The following is a 24,741-nucleotide window of genomic DNA, read 5'->3' as shown; positions in this document are numbered from 1 at the left end:
AACTCTTCAAGTCTGTTGTTGATCCCTTCCTAGTTCTTTTCAGCTCTTGGATGAGTGGCAAATATTTCTCAATATTTGTACCATGTGTTGTAATATCCACTATACTTAGTTTTTAGTATACATCTTTTCTCTTTTAAGGGAATATTCTCAATGCTTTAAGGATGTTCCAGGGTCTAATCTTTAATAGCACAGGCCATGATTTTAAACACAACTTAATGAAAAAGTAAATTTATACAAACAGAAACCCCCAAATCCCCACTTATAAGATGGTAGAACCTTCATTATAGTATCTTGCTAAACATACAATACATTTAGTGTTTTTTAAAAAATATTTTTTAGTTGCAGATGAACACACAGTATCTTTTTTTATTTTTTATGTGGTGCTGAGGATCAAATTCAGTGCCTCACGCACTCGAGGAAAGTGCTTTACCACTGAGCTTCAGCCTCAGCACCCACATTTAGTGTTTTTAAAAATGTAACAATTATATACACATTCAACCTCTGTTACAAATATATACTACCTAGGTTTGGAGGACACTCTGTTTCTATGAACAGAGACTGATAAAGATCTAATGCAAAAAATCTCTTGGTCAGTAAACAACACTTTCCTGAATCTTTTCAAGAAAAGAATTTTCCAGAGCAAATATTAAGGAAAATTACTGGCAATTAATTTTGGATAAGAAACAACAGTGTAATACATTCAATGCTAAGAAAGGTTAGCTGCCAAGACTACCCAATTAGAAAAGTATGGAGTGGGGTACAGAAGAGGAGGCTAAAAAGAGAACTGGGGGTCTGAAGAAGAATATCTGAGTATTACATATTTCTTAAGAAATATACTCATTTCCCCACTCCACCCCTTATCAACAAAGATATCAAAGGACTTTGCAACCAAAGGAACTCTTGAGGAAATCATTGGAAATTGTTAATAACCTAGCATTTCCTTATACCACTGACCACAGGAATCCAAACGACCTTTTAATAAAGACCTGGGTCTGGAAAGAACCAAAAATAATTATAATCCCATCTTCCCACCAGTATAACCACTGCCCAAATAAATAGTTCCTGAAGAGGCTAAAGAAAACCAATGAGAAGAAAACATTCTCTGTTTACTCTAGGTGCATGATGTAAGGATACCTGGAAGAAGGAAGGCTGTTTTACCTCATCATGTTTTACTTGGTAGAGGCTAGGGACAAGGATCTTGGAATTTATATCTGTGCCAGGGTTTCAAAGTCAGTACACTTAGGAATCTATTCAGTGTTGACTAGACAAAAAATTTTGATTTATCTGTTTCCCATTTCTTGGTCAGAGTGAATTAATACTCTAAACCAACAAATTAACTTTTCATTTTCTACTTCAAATCCAGGAATTATTTTGCAAAAAAAAAAAAGAAAGAAAGAAAGAAAGAAATTCCATTTCTTCAAGCATAAGAAAAGGTATTCTCTTACTTCTAAAAATTTTATCTACTATTGTTTGTGATGAAGGGGTAATCACCTTATTTCAGTTGTGCTTGTCATCTTCAAAATAGTTTTAATTCTGAATATAATACTCCCCTTTTGGTACAAGGGATTGAACTCAGTGGTGCTTAACCACTGAGCCACATCCCGAGCCTTTATTTTTTATTTTGAGACAGGGTCTAAGTTGATGAGGCTTGGCTTTGAACTTCTGATCCTCCTGCCTTAGCCTCCTGAGTCACTGGGATCACAGATGTGTGCCACCATGAAAGACCCAATATTAAATTATTTTAATCCTTGCTAGCTATCACTTGCACTTTTTTGCTTTTTAATAAAATTGGTCATTAAAGGAACTGATTAGAAAATATACCATTCAATCCAGGAACATAAGAGTTTGCACATGCAAAATGGGAGTATGTATGAAAGTGTGTATGCAATTTATTCACTAACTAAAGACTACCTACATTCATGGATCATCAGAACCCTTTCTGAATTGTCAGCTTGAGAATTAAGGTTTCCTGTAACCCTGAGGTAAGACAGAGTGATGCACTCAATTACTTTATTAAGAACACTTAGAATTGTGACGTGATTTTGGATTAATGTCTTTGCAGACTTAAAAAAATCTGTTTGCAATTCAACAGCCTTCAGGTCATAAATTCATATATATGCTACCACAGGCACGCTATTAGTCTGCATGTTTAGCTAGGCCAAAATATTTCATAGTGGTTAGCATGGATTTACAATAAATGTTCCATTTTACCATTACTGTCTCTTTCCTTTAAGAAAATTGGCATGATGGGCTTTTATATTATCTCATAAAATAAAACACACTGTGCAAAGAAAGTCTAAATTAGAAAAAGATTACATGACTTCTTCCATCTGTAGAATGCCTTCTAGTTTACAATGCCTTTTCACATCCATTATTTCATGTTATGTTCAAAACAACTTTGTAAAATTTATAGTTTTATTACAAGGACTAAGTTCTGCCTGTGGCTTAGAGAAATTAAAGGATTTACTCAAGGATGTAGAGTTAGTAAATAGTGGAGTTAGGATGGGAATCCAAGTCTTCTGATTGTTAGGCAGATGAGGGGCTAAATATTTTATTCACTTATACTTTCAGATGATCTGTTTTTGTTGGTTTTTTAAATCTGAGCTTTTTAAAATTTTATAATATGAAAAGTCAGGGAAAATAGTTATTAGCACTGTAAATTCATTAAAGGTTTCGAACCTCAGGTAATCTTTCCCTGTAACTTACACTGTGAAATTTGGCAACCCACATTTTCTATCAACTCTGCCAAATATGGAATATTATACTCAATGGTAGCCCAAAATATGCACATTTTTAAGCAATGTTCAGGAAGAAGTATCACATGTATTATTGCTGAAATTAAGGATAATAGTGATAGTGAGTAGTTTATGAATGATACTGTCTTACAACTATTTTCTTATTTTTACATAATACCAAAATAATTCAGAACACCTGAGCAAGAAGTTCAACAATTCAATTATATGTTTGTTTATATTTTTTGGTGCTGGGGATTGAACCCAGGACCTTGTGCTTGTGAGACAAGCACTCTACCAACTGAGCTATATCCTTAGCTCCTCAATTAGAAGTTGTTAATACATCTGCCTGGATATTTATCATCACAGCATATCCCTGTTTCTTGTCTTCTAATATTTTTTCTAGTTTGATATCATGTCAGTCCAGAACAATTTTAGTAATCCTGTGATAATAACTGCTAATATTATCAGGTACTTTCTGCATGTTAAATATCATTCTAATACTCTACATGGATTTCACACACAAAAAAAGTTGGTTTTGTCTTAAGGTCTTCTAGTTAGTAGAGTGAAGTTAGACTATCTAGTAGGTAGAGTGAAGTTTAGACTATGAACTTAGGACTTCTAACTACATACAAATAATATTATCTGACAGCACTAAATATTTACTACGTCCTTGAATCCTGAAAATATACTATAAAAACAATAAACACTTATATTTATATACCATTCCCCCAAACCATTTATCAGCTATTCTTTTAATGTAATAAGCACATTCTTGTTTGAGACTAAACAAACAAACAAACAAACAAACAAACAAAACCAAAACCCTGGTATTATATTTACATTATGTCCTACAACTTAAATATTTTAAATTAATGATATATAATGGACATTTATTCTAAATCAGTATACATGATTTTCTATTTCCAGATTTTTTATCATTACCAACTCTGCTATAATTAACATCTCTATACATTTATAAATTGGCATATTTTTTTGGAAATCAAATGTAAATTCCTAGAAATGTAATTGATGGGTCAATTGTAAGCACAATTAATCTCTGACACATATTGACAAATTGCCTACCATAAAACTTGAACTTGTTAACACACACATCGTTAGTATATACCTCAGAATTAAAGCTTCATCTAAAGTTTCTTTTCTGGGCTGTTTGCCTCACTCTTATTTTTGCCTACTAATTAGAAAAGTAATCCTCAAGGAAAATGAATTGGTTGTTCTACTAATTTCCCAGAAAAGATTAGACTACTGATGGTCTGCAAAGGTTCCAATTACTGAGTGTTATTTATAAGCTAAAAACTAAAATATTGTCTGGTGTGGTAGCACACGCTTTGTAATCCCAACTATTCAGAAGGCTGAGTTAAGAAAGATCACAAGTTCAAGGTCAGCTTGGGCCACTTTGTAAGAACCTGTCTCAAAATAATACTGGGTTCAATACTTAGTACTCCTAAATAAAACAAAACAAAAATCAAGTTATAAAAAACAAGTTCATAATTAGAGTATATACTATAACATAAACTTTTGGATATTAGAGCATATGCACTAAATTCTCTAAGTATTTCTAGAAAAAAAGACATGAAATTTAACTAAACACATAAGTGACCTTATAGAATACAAACAGTTCTAATAGTAATAATCAAGAAGATGCCTTTGAAAGATGTCTCTGAAAAGTGAAAAGCTATTTCATTATCATTCTCTCTTATACATGTGCACGCATACCCACTTTATGCCCAAGTAGAAACTGGCATTATTTAAATTCCTCGACTTAAAAGTGAATCTGAAAGTATTTTTAATTACTTTTTATTATTACGTAACTAAATGTGAAATGCAGAAAGATCACTATGATAAATTGTTGAGTTTATTTTTCCCTCTTCTGCTATGATCTTACGCTCTTGGCCATCTGGCTTGTGTTTACTGTACCACTGGGAAGCTATATTTGCTCATTAACAAAAAATAAAAGCTCAATTTTTCCTATTGTATTTGCACAGTTATTCCCACGTGCATTTTCTAAACCAGGTTATTTTACCTACCTCACAAAATACTCTTGAAGACCTCATTATTAATACCCAAACTCAACAAAACATGCCGTTATCTCCTTAAATTATGGTGTTCCTGCCCTCAATAGTTTCTTCAAGCCATAAGGAAATTCCTCTATTCTACTTCAACTTCTCTGGCAACCCTATCTCTGAATGGGCCTAGTCTCTTTCATTTGAGTCATTTTATTATAATTATATATAATCACTATAATAAAGTTTAATATATATCAATTATATATTTATTTAACAGAATATATATAATTATATCTAGCCTCTGAAATTGTTTTCAGGCCTAAAAAGCAAACCATCTATTCAATTATTCATTCATTTATATGTTTTTATATAAGCCATGTGTCAAAATAATCAGGGCACACTAGAAAAGCACGGCTCTTAAAACACATATTACAAAAAGTGACTTGGTGAAAATTCCATTCTTGTCTTTAGGATGACAAGGGCTTCATCTCAATAGTCAAGCAATTGTGACTTACTGAACAAGCTTGTAGCTATCACTTCAGAATCACACTGGACTGCAGCATTGTTTGAATACAAACTCAATAAAATAAAACAAACAATAAAACTATCCTGAATTATTATAGTACTTAAGGTATTTTGATTTTCAACTCTATTTTCAATTCATTACTTTATGCTTCATTAGCAGCTACCACTTTTTAAGCACTTATTATGTACAAGGCACCATGCAATGAGAATTACACACATTAATGCTTACCACTAACCTAAGAAGGCAACTATCACTTCCAGGAAAAGAAGACCTAGAAAGAGCAACTTCTCCAAACTCACAACATTAAGAAGCATCATTTCAATCTCAAAGTCTTTAACCATTGCTTTTCAAATGATAGATACATTTATGCACATTTTTATAAAAAATTCACTTTAGATGGTATTTCATATTCTTCAAAGCTTGTTCTTGTCTCTAGAATTACATATATGGATAAAAATTTATACAATTTCTTAATACAGTATATACTAGCTCAAAAGAACTAAATGGTAAGAGAGGCTCCTAAAATGTTGTATTCTTTCACCATCAGCACTTTATATATATACGAAAGGTATATGAGGAAAACAATCAACTAGCTCCCTAAACCTTGAATAGTTGATGTTCTTCCTCAGGTCTGAATAGCTTTACAGTGAGATTCCACTGGTAAGAAGACTACAGTCAAAATTCATTCCTCACCAAATGTACAGAGCAATCTTACTGAGATTCGGTTGTTACAGTTTGTTGTGTTACAGTTTGGGCCTTAAATGTTTCCCCAAAGGCCCATGTATTAAAGGGTTAGTCCTCAGATTGGCCCTGTCCGGAGGTGGTGGAGATTTTATGAGGTAGAGCCTATTGGGGAGTATTCTGGTCATGGGGGGGGTGTGCCCTGAAGGTGACAGACTCTAGCCCCTTCTACTTTTCTCTTTTGCTGTTAGCCACGAGTTAGCAGGTCTGTTCCAACAGGCATTCCTGTCATGGCGTACTGCCTTGACATAGACCCAAAGCAACAGGACCAATCAATCATGGATTGAAACTTCTAAACTATGAGTCAAAATAAACCTTTTCTCTTTTCAAGTTGATTATTGCAAACATTTGTTACAACAGAAAGCTAACATACTGTGCATAGTTACTAGAATATAAATCTTTTCAATGAGTACAGCACTTTTAGAAATAGCATTTGATAAAATAGCAAAATTTTGAAATTTTAAATCAGTTCCATTTTGAATGAAAGGTCCTGATTATTGAATTTCATGGGAAAAAAATCTCAAGATCTGTTGCTACTTACTATTGACACATATTACTTCTTTAGTATACAAATTTATTTTGAAGGCATATATTTATTCTCATCCCCATAATATCACTATCTCTGGAATAAAATTTCTTTAGTGTTACTTATCAGCTAGAGATGTTCGAAGAACATTTTCAATGTTTCAAATGAAGCTCATGGTTACAGAAGGCAGACCTTTATGTTAGGCTAAACAATGAGCTATAAAATGCTTATTTGATTCAGTGTGGTAATTTCTAGATAACAAGTATCAACTAAGTTTGAAGTTCTTAAAACACAAAGAAAAAATATAAGATTCTTACTGTTCAAGGACACAGTAGTTTAATAAGTCAGAATATAGAATGATAAGTTCTCACGTAAGTTTTCTCATAGGATAGACTTCAACATTAAAGTCTCATTTATATAAACAAAAGTTTCCTTTTTTTCCCCTACTAAGTATTCAATACATTTTATCATAAAAGTATTTTTTTCTTGTTTTTTGTTTTGGTACCAGGAATTGAACCCAGGGGCGTGAGCCAATAATCCGCATCCCCAGTCCTTTTTCAGTTTTTATTTTGAGACAGGGTCTCACCAAGTTGCTTAAAGCCTCACTAAATTGCTGAGGCTGGCCTTGAACTTGTGATCCTCCTGCCCTGGTCTCCCGAACAACTGGGATTACAGGCATGTACCACTATGCCCAGCAGGTATATAATTTCAGACAAAGAACAAAATCATATTGCTTTATCATTATGTAAGTTTTCTCTTAAAAAACACTGGATGGTGAGAAGAGAGGAGTACTTGTAATTATCAGCAGAATTAGATTTGGTTCCCAAGTCTAAGAAGTAAAAAAATCGATGGAAAAAAATATCAGATAAAACTCAAGTGTCAATAAAGATAACTGTCATTAATATTTTATTAGTGTGTTAATTTTAAACTGATACGTTCTGTGTAATTACAGCACATTTCTTGATTACAAGCAACATTATTTTAATTGAAATGAATTATCTTTTTTGAAAAGATGAGGGTTTTTCATTTTGTAAAATATTCATAGCATAATTTCTCAGCTCACCTAACATATTTCTAAACATCTCCAAGTCACTTGGGCAAGACTGATTTTGACAAAATAAATGAGCCAAACTATTTTTTGTACTGGTCAAGCACCTGAATACCTGGGTTCTTTGCCATCTTATGGCTGCCTTACTGTCACTACCCTCACTGGTTTGCCTTCCAAAAAGATAGTAAAGAATTGCAATTAAAATAATGAATGGTTATTTTAACACATTTTTATACAGTTGTGCTTCAAATCACCTTATTTTTCTTAATGTGGCCCTAATTTGCCCACAGAATACACAATTATCTTTTAATTATGGCAAACTCTGATATAAATGAAACTACAATAAAATATTCCCAAAGCTTATTTTCAAAATATGAAACTTCCTTTTGCAGCAAATAAAGTCATAAAATTTTAAGAGAAGGCAATTTATTTACTTAGATCAAGAATTTTTTAACACAGGGTCCCAAAATCCCAAGAGATACCACAGATACACTTCAGAAAATTTAACTGAAATCTCTCAAATTAAATTTAAAAATTACCTATGAAGTTTTCTGAGGAGAACAAGTGGCTTCTATCGATTCTCAAAGTAGGTTTGTGATCCCAAAAGAGTTTAAGAAGTGGTCTAACCAGACTGGGAGATTTAAGTACAGTTTCACTACCAGAATGTCCTTTTCATCTAGAAAAGACGTTCTACTGAAAGTAACTTGTTGATGAATTGCTCAAATTTGCATTATTTGCTTACTGAAGTATATCATAAAGCAGATCCCAAGGTTATCTTTATAAAAACACAACACTCATTTACCTGAATTTCTTATATGACGGAAGCTAGAGCAAAGGAAATTGCCCATAATTCTGAGCACATCTGTGGACATGTGCTGTGCATGTGAATATCCTGTCACACATAATCCAGCAGAAAAAAGCTGGAAAACCACTGATTTGAAATCTCCACCCCTATTTTATAGAAGAAGAAACAGGCTCAAAGATATTAAGTGGTTCATTCAAAGTCACACAGGAGGAGCCTTGGTACTGATTCAATGCAAACTCAAAACAGGGCTGAAAATGAAATGGATACTTACACTGGCGTTTTCTTAGCCTGGATTGTGGCTCTTAAAAAAAAAAAAAGATCATACCTTAATATTCAACTAAGTTTGGTCCTAATAAGTGTCACTCTGCATATTCATTTTGAAAAACCTCATCTGCCTTTCACAAATTCATTCAGTGAATTTCTCCTGTCATTAACTCACAGATCTGTTTTTCCTGTCCTGTCAAACATCGAGCCAGTGCTCCAGATCTATATGTCTAACTGCCCACTGGGTACAACATCTACTGCTGTTCAAATGCTTCAACCTTAACATGTTGAAAAAATCAAATTCATATCATCTACATATTCTTATTATATGGAGATATCTTCGTTCTAGTTTTCTTTCTCCATGCCAGAAAACCAGAAGTTTCTTGACCTTCATCTCCCACATCCAGGTAGTAACCAATTCCTTCTGATTTTATTACATTTCCTCTCAGACCAGTCATTTCCTTTCTATCCTTGAGACTCCTCATTTATTTCAGGAATTTATTCTCTTTTTCCTGAAATATGACCATAATCTCTTTAACTTCAACCACGTATCTTCTCCATCTACTCTCAATACCACTGCCAAAATAAGATATTAAAACCATAAATCTGACCATATCATTCAACTTCTTATAAATCCTTCAGTGCTCCTAAATACTCAACATTGTGTAGAAATGTTTTCATAATATCATCTTCATTATAAGCCTATTATCTGCTTTATATTGCAATGGGATACTGAGTACTTAAATTTGCAGTTAAGTACTCCTAATGATGGATGATAATCATCCAAAATTACTGCACTAATACAAACATATTAACAGGTTACAATTAATTTGTGCTATGTGATCCTGTCAGTGTCAATTTGTCCCTTATAACATATCTTTATAAGATAAAAATTGGAAATCTGTGAGAAAGGAAAAAACAAAAATGAAAACAAACATTTATCTTAATGATTTAAAGGCAGCATTAATATTTATGGTTGACAAACTCGAATATGATTCCCAGTGATTCCACTCTACAGCATTCACACTCTGTGAGTTCCCTCTCCTACTGTACCATGGTTGATTTAAGAGAACAATGGCAAATGACAGAAGCAATGGTATGTATACAAGATCAGGTATTGAAAAACCTGTGGGTTCCATCTTTTCTCTCCTCATCCCCTCTCCATTGGTTCTGAAGGAAGCCAGTAGACACATCTTCAGAACTCAGCCACATGCAGAAGAATGACACTAGACTCCTATTTCACATCAGTTAAATCAACTCAAAGTGGCTTTTGAGAGTCTTACATGAAACTTAAGACATGAAACTCTAAAAGAAAACATAAGGTAAACACTTTAGGACACTAGAATAGGCAAGAAATTTTTGGATAAGACCCAAAGGTATAGGAAACACCACCAAAAACTGATGAATGTGATTATATCAAACTAAAAAGCTTTGGTACAGCAAAGGAAATAATCATCACAGTACAGAGACAACCTACAGAAATGGGAGAATATATCTGCAAATCTTACATCTGCCAAGGAGTTAATATCCAGAACATAAATAAAGAAGGTCAAACAACTCAACAGCAATAAATAAATAAAAATAAAAACTGGCCAATAGACCTAAATAGACATTTCTCAAGACATATAAATGACCAAAACATATGTGAAAAATGAAAATGCTATCACTAATCATCAGGGAAATGCAAATACAAATACAAACTATGATTCGGTATCACTTCACTCCAGTTAGAATGGCTATTATCAAAAAAACTAAAGACTAAGAGTTTTGGCAAGGATTTGGAGAAAAGGGAATCCTTCTGACCTGTTGGTGGAAAAGCAAATTAATACAGTCATTATGGAAAAACAATATGGAGGTTCCTCAAAAAATTAAAAATAGAACTACCATATGCTCTAGCAATCCCATATTGGGTATAAATCAGAGGAAATGAAATCTGTATGGCAAAGAGTCATCTGTACTCCCATGTTTATCACAGCACTATTCATCACAGTCAAGAAATAGAAACAACATAACTATCCATCAATTGATGAAAGGAGGTTCATGGTTCCAGTATGAAGGGCTCCCAAAAGTTCGTACGTAAGTGCAGAGACAGTGTTCAGAGACAAACTGACTGGACTGTGAAAGCTGTAACCTAATCAGTCCATCCTAGTTTGAATGGACTAGTGGTAACTGTAGGCAGGTGGAGCATGGTTGAAGGTATGTCACTGGGAATCGTGCCCTAGTAGTACACGTCACCTTCAACCAGCATCACAGGAAAACTTGCAAGGTGCAAATTAATGGGCCTCACTCCTAACTTAAGAAATCAGAAAGTGTGGGGGTCTGGTTTTAACAAGCATTGTAGGTACTTCAAATGCCTGACTGGTCTAAAACAATTCATGCTATCACTGGTAATGGCAAGAAGAGAGGGGCGATGACAGGTAGCTGACAACTCTGCAAGTGTAGCTTCTGTTTTTCAGCCAGTCTAGCTTGGGTTTAAAGTTTTTGATTCCACTTGCTGGGCAGCTCCTTCTTGGAGGAGTTAAATTATCACATTAATCTTTAGGAGTCCTCACCAAGCAATGTCCTTCAGAAAAAAAACTGCTCTAGTTAGTATATTCCCTATTGCCTGTAATTTCTTTAAAACATGGGATGGTGATGGCTGGATTTGGAGATGGAGGTGGAAAGAGTATCAATGAAGATACAGCTGCAAGAGGGCACAGAGTGGATGGATGAACTGAAGAAGGGTAAAAGCATGGATGACATAATTACCTAGATTAACATTAAGGAAAAAAATGCTTATTTTATATTTTGGTCTAAAGGAAGTCCACCCTCAAAATTCCATTTGGTATTTGATGGTCTAGTCATAAATACTACCTAGTATTAAACATGCCATTTTTAGTTATTCAACAAATGGCAAGCCAAAGCTAATATATCCAAATACAAGTAAAAATAAAACATTATCTCATGACTTGGTTTGGTAGTTAACAGCAGAAGAACTATTTCTTCTCTGGTAGGAGGTTACATTTATAGATTACATGTCTCCAAATCTGAAATGCGGCTGGTTAAGCTTTTTTGGTTTAATTTACTTAATTTATGCCCTAGCTTACATTTATAAGCTTGTCTATATTTAGTATTTTCTATTACTCATATAAGGACACAACTTTCCAATTTTTCAAGCTGAGATGATTCAGGATCCATATTTAACTGTAATTAAAAAAAAGTACTCTCAGCTGTCATTTTTAAGGAATTAATGGAAAGCAAAGAAATGCTTAAAAGTCCTTGATGTATACTCAGATTACAGACTTTAAATAGTAGGCTTTGGTACAGATAAATAATTTGGATATCCTTAGAGTATGATTGTTGAGTTTAAATTTCAAAACCTCATTATATAATAATTGATTTTAAAGCAGTATCTTAGATTACTGAAATCTTTGATTTGCCTTTTGATTCAAAAGAAAACAATTACAGACTAGTTTAATTGCCCCTAAAACATCTCCTTAATAGTTAACTTTAAAATAATTGAAGTTTATATTATGATGATGATGATGATGTACCAGGGATTGAACTCAGGGGGGCATTTGACCACTGAGCCACATCCCAAGCCCTATTTTATATTTTATTTAGAGACAGGGTCTCACTGAGTTGCTTAGCACCTTATTTTTGCTAAGGCTAGCTTTGAACTTGTGATCCTCCTGTCTCAGCCTCCCCCGCCGTTGGGATTACAGGTGTGTGCCACCTGCCTGGCTTAATTTATTATTTAAATATATAATTTAAGTTATAAAATAGCTTGCTAAAGAAATTATATGGTCTATAGGAAGTAAATGTAATTTTTTTAAATAAAAGGAAAACTGTATTTACAGAAGGCATTGAAACGCCCCCCATATATGTCAATATTAATTCAAAGACCTTATAAATGGTATTTGATGGTCTAGTCATAAATACTACTACTAAAATGACCTTATAAATATTGATTTTATAACACAAGCATTATATTTTCCAAGAAGAGGTATTTGTAACTACCAAATGTAATTTTTCATTTTCAAGAAGAGAATCATCACAAAAATAAACTCTGAAATCTGTTAACTCATTACTTAAAGGCGTTGTTTTTAAAGTGTTCTAAGAAATAGGAGTTTCACTATGGGGATTGATTTTATTAGAGAGATTGGTTTCTGTGATCTAGTGACATATTTAAATAGAGATACACTGAATTTTAACAAAAAAAGAGGTAAACCCAGTACTTAACAGCGGTACTTCATTTGCTATGCTCTCTGTAGAGATGATTCAGGATAGTTTCATGGCTCCCAATAATAATCTTGCTATTCTGGAGGCTGAGACAGAAGAATCACAAGTCCGAGGCCTATTTGGGCCACTTATCAAGACCCTGTCTCAAAATAAAAATAAAAAACAGCTGGAGGTGTAGTTCAGTGATAGAATGCTTGCCTACCATGTTCAAAGTCCTGGGTTCAATCCCCAATACTGCTTAAAAAAAAAAAATTCCCTGAACATATTTGAAACTATTTTTCTTGAGAAATCTCTTAGAATTAATGATCTGCATAACATAGTGTGGAAAATGCTACTTTGGGGCATGAGGTTTCACCATGTGAAAATGACAATGTATAATATTATAAATGGTTAACCTTAAGGTTAACAAAGATCTATATTAGTTCTTCAGGTCTACTCCTCATCTATGATCTTTTCATTTTTACCAAGTGGTCTCTGACTAAGCCAATCTACCTTAAAACCTTAAACTGTATGAGTTTCCAGCTTTCTCTGTACTTTAGCTTTTTCATGTTCATAGATACTAATGGAAAAAGCAAGTTATGATCCCAGGAATTCAAATGAGAAATTAAAAACAATTGAGTATAGTACAATGAATTTATTGTCCCTTCTGTTATTTCGTAAGCTCCCAGCAGTAAGAACACAACATAAGCCATTAAGTATTTGCATTATGTGCATAATGTTTGTACTTACAACACATTTTAATACAGCATTTCAGAATTTTTAAATTGGAAATTAACTGATTTTTAAAGTAACTACATCTCAGGAACACTGCTCCCACAATGAAATCCTGTTCCCCAGAAATGGATCCATCTGATTAATACAACTGATCTGCCAGCTGGATGAAGTCCAAATAAATTTCTAACCAGGACTTGGTAAAATATTCCCATACCTAGCATTTTATATGGCACATACTTTAAATATGCATTCTGGATTGCCCTGAGAACCAAACAATTGTATGACAACATGAAATGTATTTGGTTTAGACTCTTTATATTAAATTTACTGGATTAGCAGTTTAAACAATACATCAAATGTTGTGCTTGAATTCTGCACACATCTATTCTGTATTAGCCTGTTGGCATCTACCACTCGATTAGGAAAGCCTGCCATCTGGTAGTTATAGCAACCCTTCACTTGGTAGGAAGCTGAAGACCATGAACCTCAGAGAAATGCAAACCAAGTTTACAACTATGAATATATCAAAATCTTTAAAAAAAAAAAACAGCTACAGGGCTTTATGCTAAAAGAAACATCATGTGTACATGCATTATATAATTGACCTACAAAAGTCAAGTTTTAAAGGGGTTAAAAGGATGAATGACTAAATTAAACAAGTAATTAGGCCCACATTCCCCTCACCCACAAGGCTGCCACTGTCTCTTTTATAAAGCCTAGGGATGAGAGCCAAATTGGCCCTATTTAAATTGGTCATTTAATTCTCACTTCTCTTAATCATAATGTGAATGTTTTGGGGTACACATTTTTTCCTCCCCAAGTTTTAGGTAAGCAATATTTCAGATAAAGAATAAACAATTAGGGCTGGGGATGTAGCTAAGTTGTAGAATGCTCACCTAGACTGCACAATGCCTGGGTTTGATCCCAGCACTTCAAAAAAAAAAAAAAAAAAAAAAAGAGTGAACAAATAATTAACAGTATAAAAATAACAACATGTGCAACATATGATCATAAACAAGGTATTTTCATGATCTTCTTTAATCATAAAGGAAAAATCCATGTAGAAAGACCATGACTGTCTCAGATTTTATAATTTCCTAAGGTTATAGTTAGGGTAATTAGGTACATCACCTAGTCAAAAATTTTACTTTCTTTCTAATATATCAGTTTCTTGCCTGAAATAATAGTGTCTTATAGTTAGTGTTATAATGTACATGTGCATACATAAAAGAGCTTTGCACTTTAAACTTGCCCAAGTCTCTTTGCTGTCCATCTTCCCAGTACAGTTTTACTCTTTGAAACTCTGTTCTTCCTTTTCTCTCCTCATCTTTCCCAAGCCACCAAGTCTGAGTGAAGGCTGAAGTGGGTGAGTAAATGTAGCATCCTGCCCATCATCATTGTGATTAAATCTATTCTAATTTAGCAATTAGCATACCAACACAGAGACTACTTCCTTTTCCTCTGATTCTTAATGTAACAAAGTCATGGGCATGGCCATTAAGAGATGATCTAGGATTATACAAGATTTATCCAGTTATTATGCTTATTCTATCCCATTATTTTACTTCAACTCTCTTTGTCTATAAAAAGCCCCTTCCTTATATGGTAGGTGTCTGAAGCCTAAGGTTTGATACTTTTGGCATTCAGGAGACTCTTCTTGTATCTCTTCCTGAAAGCATCTAAAACATTTTTTGTTGACTGATTTTCAAGGTGAGAAAGATGCTCTTTTACAGGCTTTAGATGATCAATACTGCTCAACAAGCTGTAAACTTGTCTCTCTTAAAAACTGCTAATTATAAGCATTCTCACACAATATTCACATATTTCAAAACAGCATGTTGTACACAATAAATATATATGATATTTATCAATTAAATTTTAAAACAAAGTTTATATTTCTTCATTAATGTCTGGAACATACACTAGATACAAATAGGGAAGGAAGGTAGATTGGAGTGAGGACGGGGTAAAAGTCATTCACCAAGACAAAGGAAATCAACTCAAGAATCCTACGAAGCTATTAGCCAACACCATTTGGCAAGAGACCACATCATATACAGCACTCTGCTTCATACTAATGGACACACGTAGGAAATGAAAAACATGGTGAGGAGAGCACAGTATTAGTTCAAAGCGCATGATTCTAGAACCATGCAGAACTGGTTGGAATTCTGATTCTGCCACTTAGTAGCTAACCCAGGTTAAAAACAAACGTATCTGAATCTGTTTCTTCATCTTACAATAGAAATCTTGCAGAACTGATGAGAGAAATAAACATTTTATCTAAAAGACTTGGAAAAGTACCTGGTACATAGGAGGTAACCACTGAATGGTAGCTATAATTTTATGTTTTTATCACCTACCTTCAAGAAGCAGACACTCAAGAGTTAGCAAGCAACCATTAGACATAGTGGGCAGAGCAACCTTTTCCTTTAAATTTATGAATTACAAGAGTTAGAAAGAGAAGTAGTGGCTGCTCGTAGGCAATAGTTTTCACAATAGTACTGTAAAACAAACCAGCTCAGCCAAGTCAGCTGTAATAATTGAAGCTAAAGGATCCTGAGGGAGAATTTGCCTGAACCTCTGCAAGCTCCCAACAGTAAGAACACACCATAAACTCTCTTCTTTATGACAATATAAATAAATTCAATAGAATTACATTGTGAGCCACAAATGCAAGTATACAGGCTTTTAAATTGTATAGTAACCACATTTAAAAAGTGAAAGCAGTAAGTTAAATTAATTTTATAATGAAATAAAGATTTCAACCACAATCAATATAAACAACTGAGTTATTTTACATTTTTTCTTGTACTAAGACTTCAAAATCCACTGTTTTTTACAATTACAACACATCTCAATTGTACTAGTCACATTCAAGTATTTAATAGCTGAATGTAGCTAATGGCTATCATTATAGACATGGAGCTCTGCAATTTTGGCACCTAGCCTCAGCCCAATCCAAAGAACATATCCTATGGGTGAACCTAGGTCCTAGACACTTAAAATCATCTCAAAATCTTTTCTAGTTTTCTCTTTTCAGAGATTCTAGTTGCTCAGATTGCTATAATAGTAAGACACCTGTATTTAAAAAGCTCACATGCTGAGGGCCATTGCCAAGTAGGAATGACGCATTGAAATTTCCTTGCCAGCGTACCCCATGGACTTGCCTTGGAAATTCGCTGTGACATTGCATGTGTGTTTGAGAAAGGTGACCCTGCTCAAGGACCAGGGTGGATCCAGGATTAGGGTGTATCCTGCAGGTTTGAGGAAGTATCCAGCTCCTTGGGTTTAGGGCGTTCCCGGTTTAAGACAAGTTTAAGGCGTTCCCAGTTTAAGACAATATGGGTTTTAGGGAAGTTGGATGTTGAAGATTATTGCTGCTGGGAATAGGGCGTTCCTGCTGCTTGAGTTCCCGTTGAGTTCTAGTGAGATTCAGAAAGTATTGGAAAAGAAAGCCTCGTGGAGTAGGTGAATTGGGTGGCAGCAGAACTTGGATTTCCCCAGAACGTGTGTGTAGAGGCCGGTGTGAGTTCGGGAATAAAGAATTGCTGTTTGAATCTACAAAGCTGTGGTGGCTCGTGATTCTGTGCCCAGCCAAGACTGCGGCACTCACATATTATGACATATATAACATAACATCTGTTGGGAGCTGTAGAAAATGGAGGAGGAATGCCAATCATATCAATCAACACCATTCCTTGATTGGAATATACACTAATGAGCAATCAAGTCACCTACAAAATTCCACAAACTTGCAAGAACTTTTGGTAAATTAGACCTCCTTAGGTTTGGGGGGGGGCGGATACCACTATAATAATGTAACAGTTTTTAAAATATATACGTGACTACATGACCAATGTGATTCTGCAACCTGTACACTCAGAATAATGAGAAATTATACCCCATCTGATTCAAATGTATGATATGTCAAGGTCATTGTACTGTCATGTGTAACTAATTAAAACAAATTTTAAAAAAATTTCAAAACCTTTTAAGAAAACTTTTTATTTGTTTTACTTAGTAACACATGACAGTACAGTGATCTTGACATATCATACATTTGAATCAGATGGGATATAATTTCTCATTTTTCTGAGTATACAGGTTACAGAGTCACATTGGTCATGCAGTCACATATATACACACAGTAATAATAATGTCTGCTTCACTCTACTATCCTTCCTATCTTCCCAACCCCTCCCCTCCCCTCCCTCCACTAAAGAAAACTTTATTTTAATACTCTATGCATTTAGACAATCATAGCTTTATTTATATTAATCTGTTAAAGTTTAACTAAACTTTAAACAATTTTCAATCAGGTAAGAAAATTCTGTATCATCTGGTTTGCTTTTTTACAATTCAAAAAAATACTTTCAAAGTATGTAAAGTGCAAACAGATGCTGTTGGCCAAGAACTAGATTTTCAAATGTGATTGATTACCAGAAATGAGGCATACAAACCGGTGAGTGTAAAGCTTTGAAAAGTTCATATCTAACTTTATCATATACGTAGACTCTTCAGGATTTCAAATTGTTAAGTAAATTTCTAAAAATTCAGAGCAAATAAAAAATACATGTGATTGAAAATTCCTGTCTCCTAGATACATTCAGAACATGACACACAGTTAATGTCATAAAAGTCCCCATTCTATCTAAAAATCTGAGCCAATGTTAATGGCTAAAAAAGAACAATACATCGTTTGCTTTATGTGACACAGTCTCCAAGTGGCTGTTTTTCTTCCATTTAGAAAAAAAGTTTTCCTTAGTTCCAATTACTACACAAGTTTATAATCATCAGAACAATCTATTACTCTGTAAAATAACTTTCAAAGTAGATGTAAAACATATTTAAATTCTAAGTTGCAGTAACCCCTCTGATAAAACTTAGAACTGAAACAAATTTAGAGACAGATGCTATTTATCAATGGAAAAAAAATACCCTCAGAGAAATTTAACAAAATTCATATATTTCTATTTAAACAAAGCAGGAATATGAAAAATTCATTTCTTTCTGAATATTTCCAATAACAGTAGTGAATTAAAATCTCAATTAGTCACAATGCTTACAGACTAGTTTATTCTGACTAAACACTGAATCCCTGTCAACTTAGTAAATGGACAGTTTCTTTAATATGCTCCTACCTACATTTTATGCTTGCCTCCTTCATCTTCCTGTCTCACAAGGTGGGATGCAGGCCAGGTTACAAATAACAAACATTTAGTCAATACATCTTTCTGCCACCCTGCCCCGCCCCAACCTCAGAGTACTGGGAATTGAACCACTGAGCTATATCTTCAGTACTTTTTTAAATTTTGAGACAGAACATTACTAAGTTGCTGAAGGTGGCTTCACTTGTGATCCTTTTGCCTCAGCCTCCCAAGTAGATGGGATTATAGGCATGCTCATCCATGCCTGGTTTGGTCAACAAAGCTTTAATGAGTATAGTACACATATGGCATACTTTACATTTTATCTCAATTAATCTTTGTAGCAATTTAAGAGAGAGATTTTTATCTAAATTTTACAAAAGAATAAAAAGGTTCAGAGCAGGTAACTAATTTGCTAAAGGCCAAAAGGATTCTAAAACAGATGTGATTAAAAAATGTCCTTTTCTATCCCATCAATACTCACTTAAACATAACCAAATGAACCCATTATCTCAAGTTTTCATTCAATAACATTTGCATTTCTTTGGCAGTACTAGCTTTTGATTATCACATTATAAAGGTAAAAATGGTTAAAAACTAAGATGATCAAGAATATTTTTTAAAAATCACTTCTTCTATACTCATAGTAAAACCAAATGCAACTATATTTTATTCAAGCACTAACCATAATAATGTAGCTTTCAGTTCCTCATAAGGAAGAAGAAGCTTATTCTGAAAAGATCAGGTTATCCTGAAAATTGCCTTTGAAAACTGTCATGAAACCAAATGCCATAGCAAAATATATATATAATTTTCAAAGCAAATCTGATGAATTTTCAATTTCCTTGGTATGATGCAGAATAGATAAATTACATTTCTGATGGCTAAAAATCCTATTGTTAAATAGGCTTAATCAAAAAACTAGATTAAAACATTAATGGTTCTAACATGTCAGATTTTTTTTCACTGTGCCTTATGTAATGGCCAACTTAGTTGAAAATAATGGAAAATTAGGGTCATAAGTTCTACAATCTATTTCACTCAAATAAATAACCTAAAACTTTTCTTTTTCCTTTTCATTAGAGGAGTAGAACTGTTTCTCATTTAAATACATTTCTTTCCAAAAGAAAAAAAGAAATGTCAAGGCAGCCAAATACATCCAGTTTGAATTTTTGGTATAATGTTCCTAAACATGTCAGGAACATTTACTATGTACATGACCTGCTTCAGTGGTGAGCATGCTAAAATTGGAATAATATACAGAAGATCAGCATGACTTTTTGTTAAGAAAACAAGTAAGTTCATGACACATTAAAAAAAAGATTAAAAAAAAACTTCAAAGCTTTCTCCAATTCAATGACATATTAAAAAAAAAAAAAAAGGAAAACGGGTATTGACTATTTGTTGAAAAGGAGTCTTAAGTCAGGATCTCTCACTGTCCAAACTTTGCTCTAGAGAAGGTCAAGTGGAATTCTAGGGAAATCCCTCACTACAGGACAGAATGAATGGGGTTAAGATGACTGATAATGTGATCCAGCAGAAAAAGCAAGGGCCTGCAACTCAGGCATCCCAGTTGAGAGTCTACATCTGTCATAAACTGCATGTTGCCTCAAACATGTCACTTCAACCAGATCATGTCCTTTGTTCAAAAAATGATGTAGAGGTTCTAAAATTCTATGAATTTAAATAGTATTCCCCTCTTTACTTCTATTTCTTCAAATTTAAGAGTTTAGTGAATTCTCACTTATACCCATATTAACAGAAAGACTGAGGAAAATGCATAACTTTAATATCCAAGGAAACTTGCAAGTCTGGGGAACCTTCTCTATCACTGGGTAAACTTCCTTTAACTAAATCATAGAAATAGAAGTTGGCTAGCCCGCCTTTCAGGATCCCATCTCTCATAATTATCCAACTCTCTTTACCCACTACCACTAAATCTCCACAGGCTGGGGGGTGGGTGTCTTCCAATTATAATGAGGTTAGGGTTATCTACTTTAAAATAATAGACAAAGGTTCTGTATCCCTCATCTAAACTCTAGGGGCTTGAATGTCAAACACATGACCTTTGTTGCATAATACAGACCTATACAGAGTTTCAAATTATAATAATGATTAGCTATAGGAATAAGATTTTGTGTCACCCAAAATCTTAGTCTTCATTTTTTTTTAAATCAAGGAATACAGGGTTTATTTGTAGTATGAATAAAAGATTATCACATTAACCATTTCCCACTTTCCGTATCTCAAGTGTAAGGGAAGCTGGGAAAGGAAACTCTAATACAAAGAGACAATGGATTAAGGAACCAGCTAGGAGAACACAGCTGGTTATCTCTCCAGGTTATTCTGGGCCTAAAAGTATATTTCTATACAGCAATTCATTTACCAGGTATAGGCAGGCAAAGTCAAGATTCAAGAACTTAAAAATAAACAATGAAGGGTTGGGGTTGTGGCTCAGTGGTATAGCGCTTGCCAAGCATGTGTGAGGCACTGGGTTCTGTTGTCATCACCACATATAAATAAACAAAATAAAGTCCACTGACAACTAAAAAAACATTTCAAAGTAAATAAATAAATAAACAATGAAAATGTTTAGAATAGGTACAGGAAAGAAGACCTGTGTGATTTAGGGATGGGGTGACAACTTACTTTTCAATATTATACTCCATTGTGCCTGATGGATTTTGTTCCATTTACTTATATTTGTCATTCAAAATAATTTCAAATACTAAAAATAAAATTGATATTACAAAATTCTGATCAAATATTAAGTTTAATTTAGAAACAAAATTAATAGAATCAATTTATTTTTAAAACACTGTGTGCTTTTTACATTTACAATTTTTATTCTTTTCACTACATTTTGTCCATAAAGTATTTTAAATTTTACTGAGTTGCTTTTGAATAAATAAGCTGTTTCAAACAGTATTTAATACTTAAAATTTTTAAGCATGAAAGTTTTACACTGAAATAATTTAGAAATTAGTTCTGTCAAATTCAGTGTTTTCTTCTAAACATTTATAAAATCAATATGTCCTGGAGCTGGGGTTTTGGCTCAGTGGTAGAGTGCATGCCTAGCACATGCGAGGCCCTGGGTTTGATCCTCAGCAAAACATAAAAATAAATAAAGCTATTGTGTCCATGTACAACTAAAAAATAAATATTAAAAAAAATAAAATAAAATAAATATGTCCTGCCTAATATAAAATCCTGTTACATGTCTTAGTACAAAGCTATGAATAAAAATGGCCAAATGTACCTATATCTAAGCTATTAGAAGAGCCAAATCTTACATTATTTTTTTCACTAGACAAATGTGCAAAAAAGTCTTAATGGACTGGATTTTCCCTAAATTTAAACACTAAAAATAATTTTGCAAGTGTTTCTGATATTTCTAATAATTTCTCATATGTGCTTATTATTATGTTTATGTTTGAAGTTCAAAATAAATGACTAAACATTATTAAGAGGAAACTTGAAGATGGCACAATGACTTCCTGTAATGACAACATGATATTGCAATGCCCAATGCTTTTAATTACTTTTATTATTCCACTACACAAAAGTTTAAAATTAAACACAAAAGCACAACATAGAGATGCAGTTTCATTTGGAAACAAAAAGACTATTCATTAGCCAAAATGATGACTATTCACCCATTTCCAGATGCACAAACGAAAACTAACTCAAAGCCTGAACAATTAGGTAATATCTGACAAGCAGTAAAAGATTAAGAAATATTCAAGTTTCTAAAATCTTATGTATTGGAAGGAAAGGATACCTTCAAGACTACCTAATTTCTAGTAGCATAGGTGTTATCTTTCTTCAAGACAAATCAGATCAGTGAAAACGGAGTAAAAAGAAACATTTATATTTCTACCCACAGTGATCTTCAACCTCTCTACTGTTCAGCAAGTTGTATAAACTTTTTGCTTCCAAAATGTTTTACTTCTGTCTTGGTTCATTCAGGTGGCTATAACAGAATACTATAAATAGGATGGTTTATAACAACAAACATTTTACTGTTCATATTCTGGAGGGTGCAGTCCAAAATCAAGATACTGGGTAGATCTTATGTTTGATGAGGGTCAGCTTTCTTGTTCATAGCTGGTCATCTTCTTGTGTCCTCACTAAGGAGGAGGTGAAGGAACTCTTCAGTGTCTTTTATAAGGACACTAATCCCATTCATAAAGATTTGGTCCAAAGACCACCTCCATCACATTAGAGATTAAATTTCAACACATAAGTTTTTGGGGAAAATAAACAGTCAATTCAGCACACTTTTTCTAATATCAAAGCCACTGCCTTAGTTCATCTGCTGTCACTAAATGCCTCCTAACTTGACCCTTTGCCAAATTCTCTAGCTCCATCATGACTTTCCTACAAGTAAATCTCAGAAACATTTGATTATGCACCTCATCAATTAAAATAGGTGCCGCAGAATAAAATCTAAATTCCTTAAAATAGCATCCAAGGCCTGCGTAATCTGGTGTGCTCTCAACCTCACTATTCCTTCTTTCTCTCCTACCTCATCTACCACACAGACTTACAGGACTTTGGGTATTCTCTGTAATTCACTTTCCTCCCCAACATTTGAAATCCTACTGGAGTCTCTCAGGCTCAAATCATGGAAACTCCTCCCTGAAATTTCTCCCCAACAAAATAAACATCCCGTCTCTGTGCTCATCTGCACTTCCTTTAAATTACTGCGGTAGCATAGCTCACAGGGTGGTATTTGAGTCAGTTACATAGATGTCTACCTCCTTTTACCTGGTTCACATATACTCTTTTAAAATGCTGAAAATGTTAAGTCATGCAGTTGACAGCCATGAAATAATATATACCTCTGTTTTGTAAAGGTTTTCATTCTAAAGAGACTATTTTTTCAAAATAAATTTAGGGGGCATAGTATATGAGTTATGGTATATGAGTTATATATCAAAAAATAACATTAAAGTAAGTGATATACAAAAAATTAAAAATAACCCTTTCATGTACTTTCTAAACATAAATCTTTGATGGTAATGTTTTTAAGAAGTCAAAGATCATTTTGGGTTGGCCAAACCATTTACTGCAAATTGAGTGTTCTCTCTCTATATATATTTTTTAACACAATGCCTCTATTTTTTTTATGTGGTGCTGAGGATCGAACCCAGGTCCCGCACATGCTAGGTGAGCGCTCTACCGCTGAGCCACAATCCCAGCCTATATTTTTTAATTACAGTTTTTTGGGGAAAAAGAGACCATCTTTACTAACTTGAAGACCTCATAAACTTATTTATAAGCTGGTTCCTTCTCTCTGAAACTCACAAAGATAATAATCATAATAATCATAAAGCCTTTTTTTGCTTGTCTAGATCATCCCTATAAAAATGGGTATTAAAGAAATCAGACTCACTAGCTGGGTATGGTGGCAAATGCCTGTAATCCTAGCAATTCTGGAGGCAGAGGCAGGAGGATCACAAGTTCAAGGTGCCAGCCTGATACTTAGTGAGGCCATAAACAACTTAGTAATAGACCCTGTTTCAGAATAAAGAGAACTTGAGGGCTGGGGTTGTGGCTTAGTGGTACAGTGCTTGCCTAGCATATGTGAGACACTGGGTTAGATTCTCAAGACCACATAAAAATAAATAAAGGTATTGTAAAAAAAATAAAAAGAGCTCGAGATGTGGCTCAGTGATAAAACTTCTCTGGGTCAATCCCCAATAACCTCTAAAAGAAATGAGGCTCACTCATGATTTACCAAGAATAGGATCACAAATTCCCTCCTAATTTCTATTTCTACCTAAAGTATCTTATCTCAGCCTCTTTAAACAAAGCAAGTTAAAGCAGGTTAGGTGTGGCAATTTTTGCTTCATTCAACTTCCTCCAGGGAAAGCTTTAGAAATAAGGTCCCCATAGGTTGCTTTAGTTCTCATGTACACATGAATGCATACAAAACACATTTTTTCCTGTTATCTGTTTAAAAAATTGAGAAATAATACTTG

General features: G+C 33.8%; 1 protein-coding gene across 8 annotated transcripts in view; it reads right to left on the bottom strand.

Moving 5' to 3' along the window:
• Positions 1-24,741, bottom strand: part of ADD3 (adducin 3) — a 119,382-nt gene that overhangs the window by 80,432 nt on the left and 14,209 nt on the right. The window contains exon 1 of one of the 8 annotated variants that reach the window (XM_081268538.1): positions 8,677-8,697. The exons of 6 other annotated variants lie outside the window; for them this stretch is intronic. The gene's annotated coding sequence lies outside the window, so the exon portion shown is untranslated. Of the gene's footprint in view, positions 1-6,869; positions 6,908-8,676; positions 8,698-24,741 lie in introns of those variants that run through there. One more of the 8 variants, XM_081268534.1, reaches the window with a different exon arrangement.

The sequence above is a fragment of the Spermophilus citellus genome (genome assembly GCF_964194105.1).
Source record: "Spermophilus citellus genome assembly, chromosome: 15".
Taxonomy (NCBI): Eukaryota; Metazoa; Chordata; class Mammalia; order Rodentia; family Sciuridae; genus Spermophilus; species Spermophilus citellus.
Note: the sequence above shows the minus strand (reverse complement) of the source record. Positions and strands in the feature narration are given on the sequence as shown.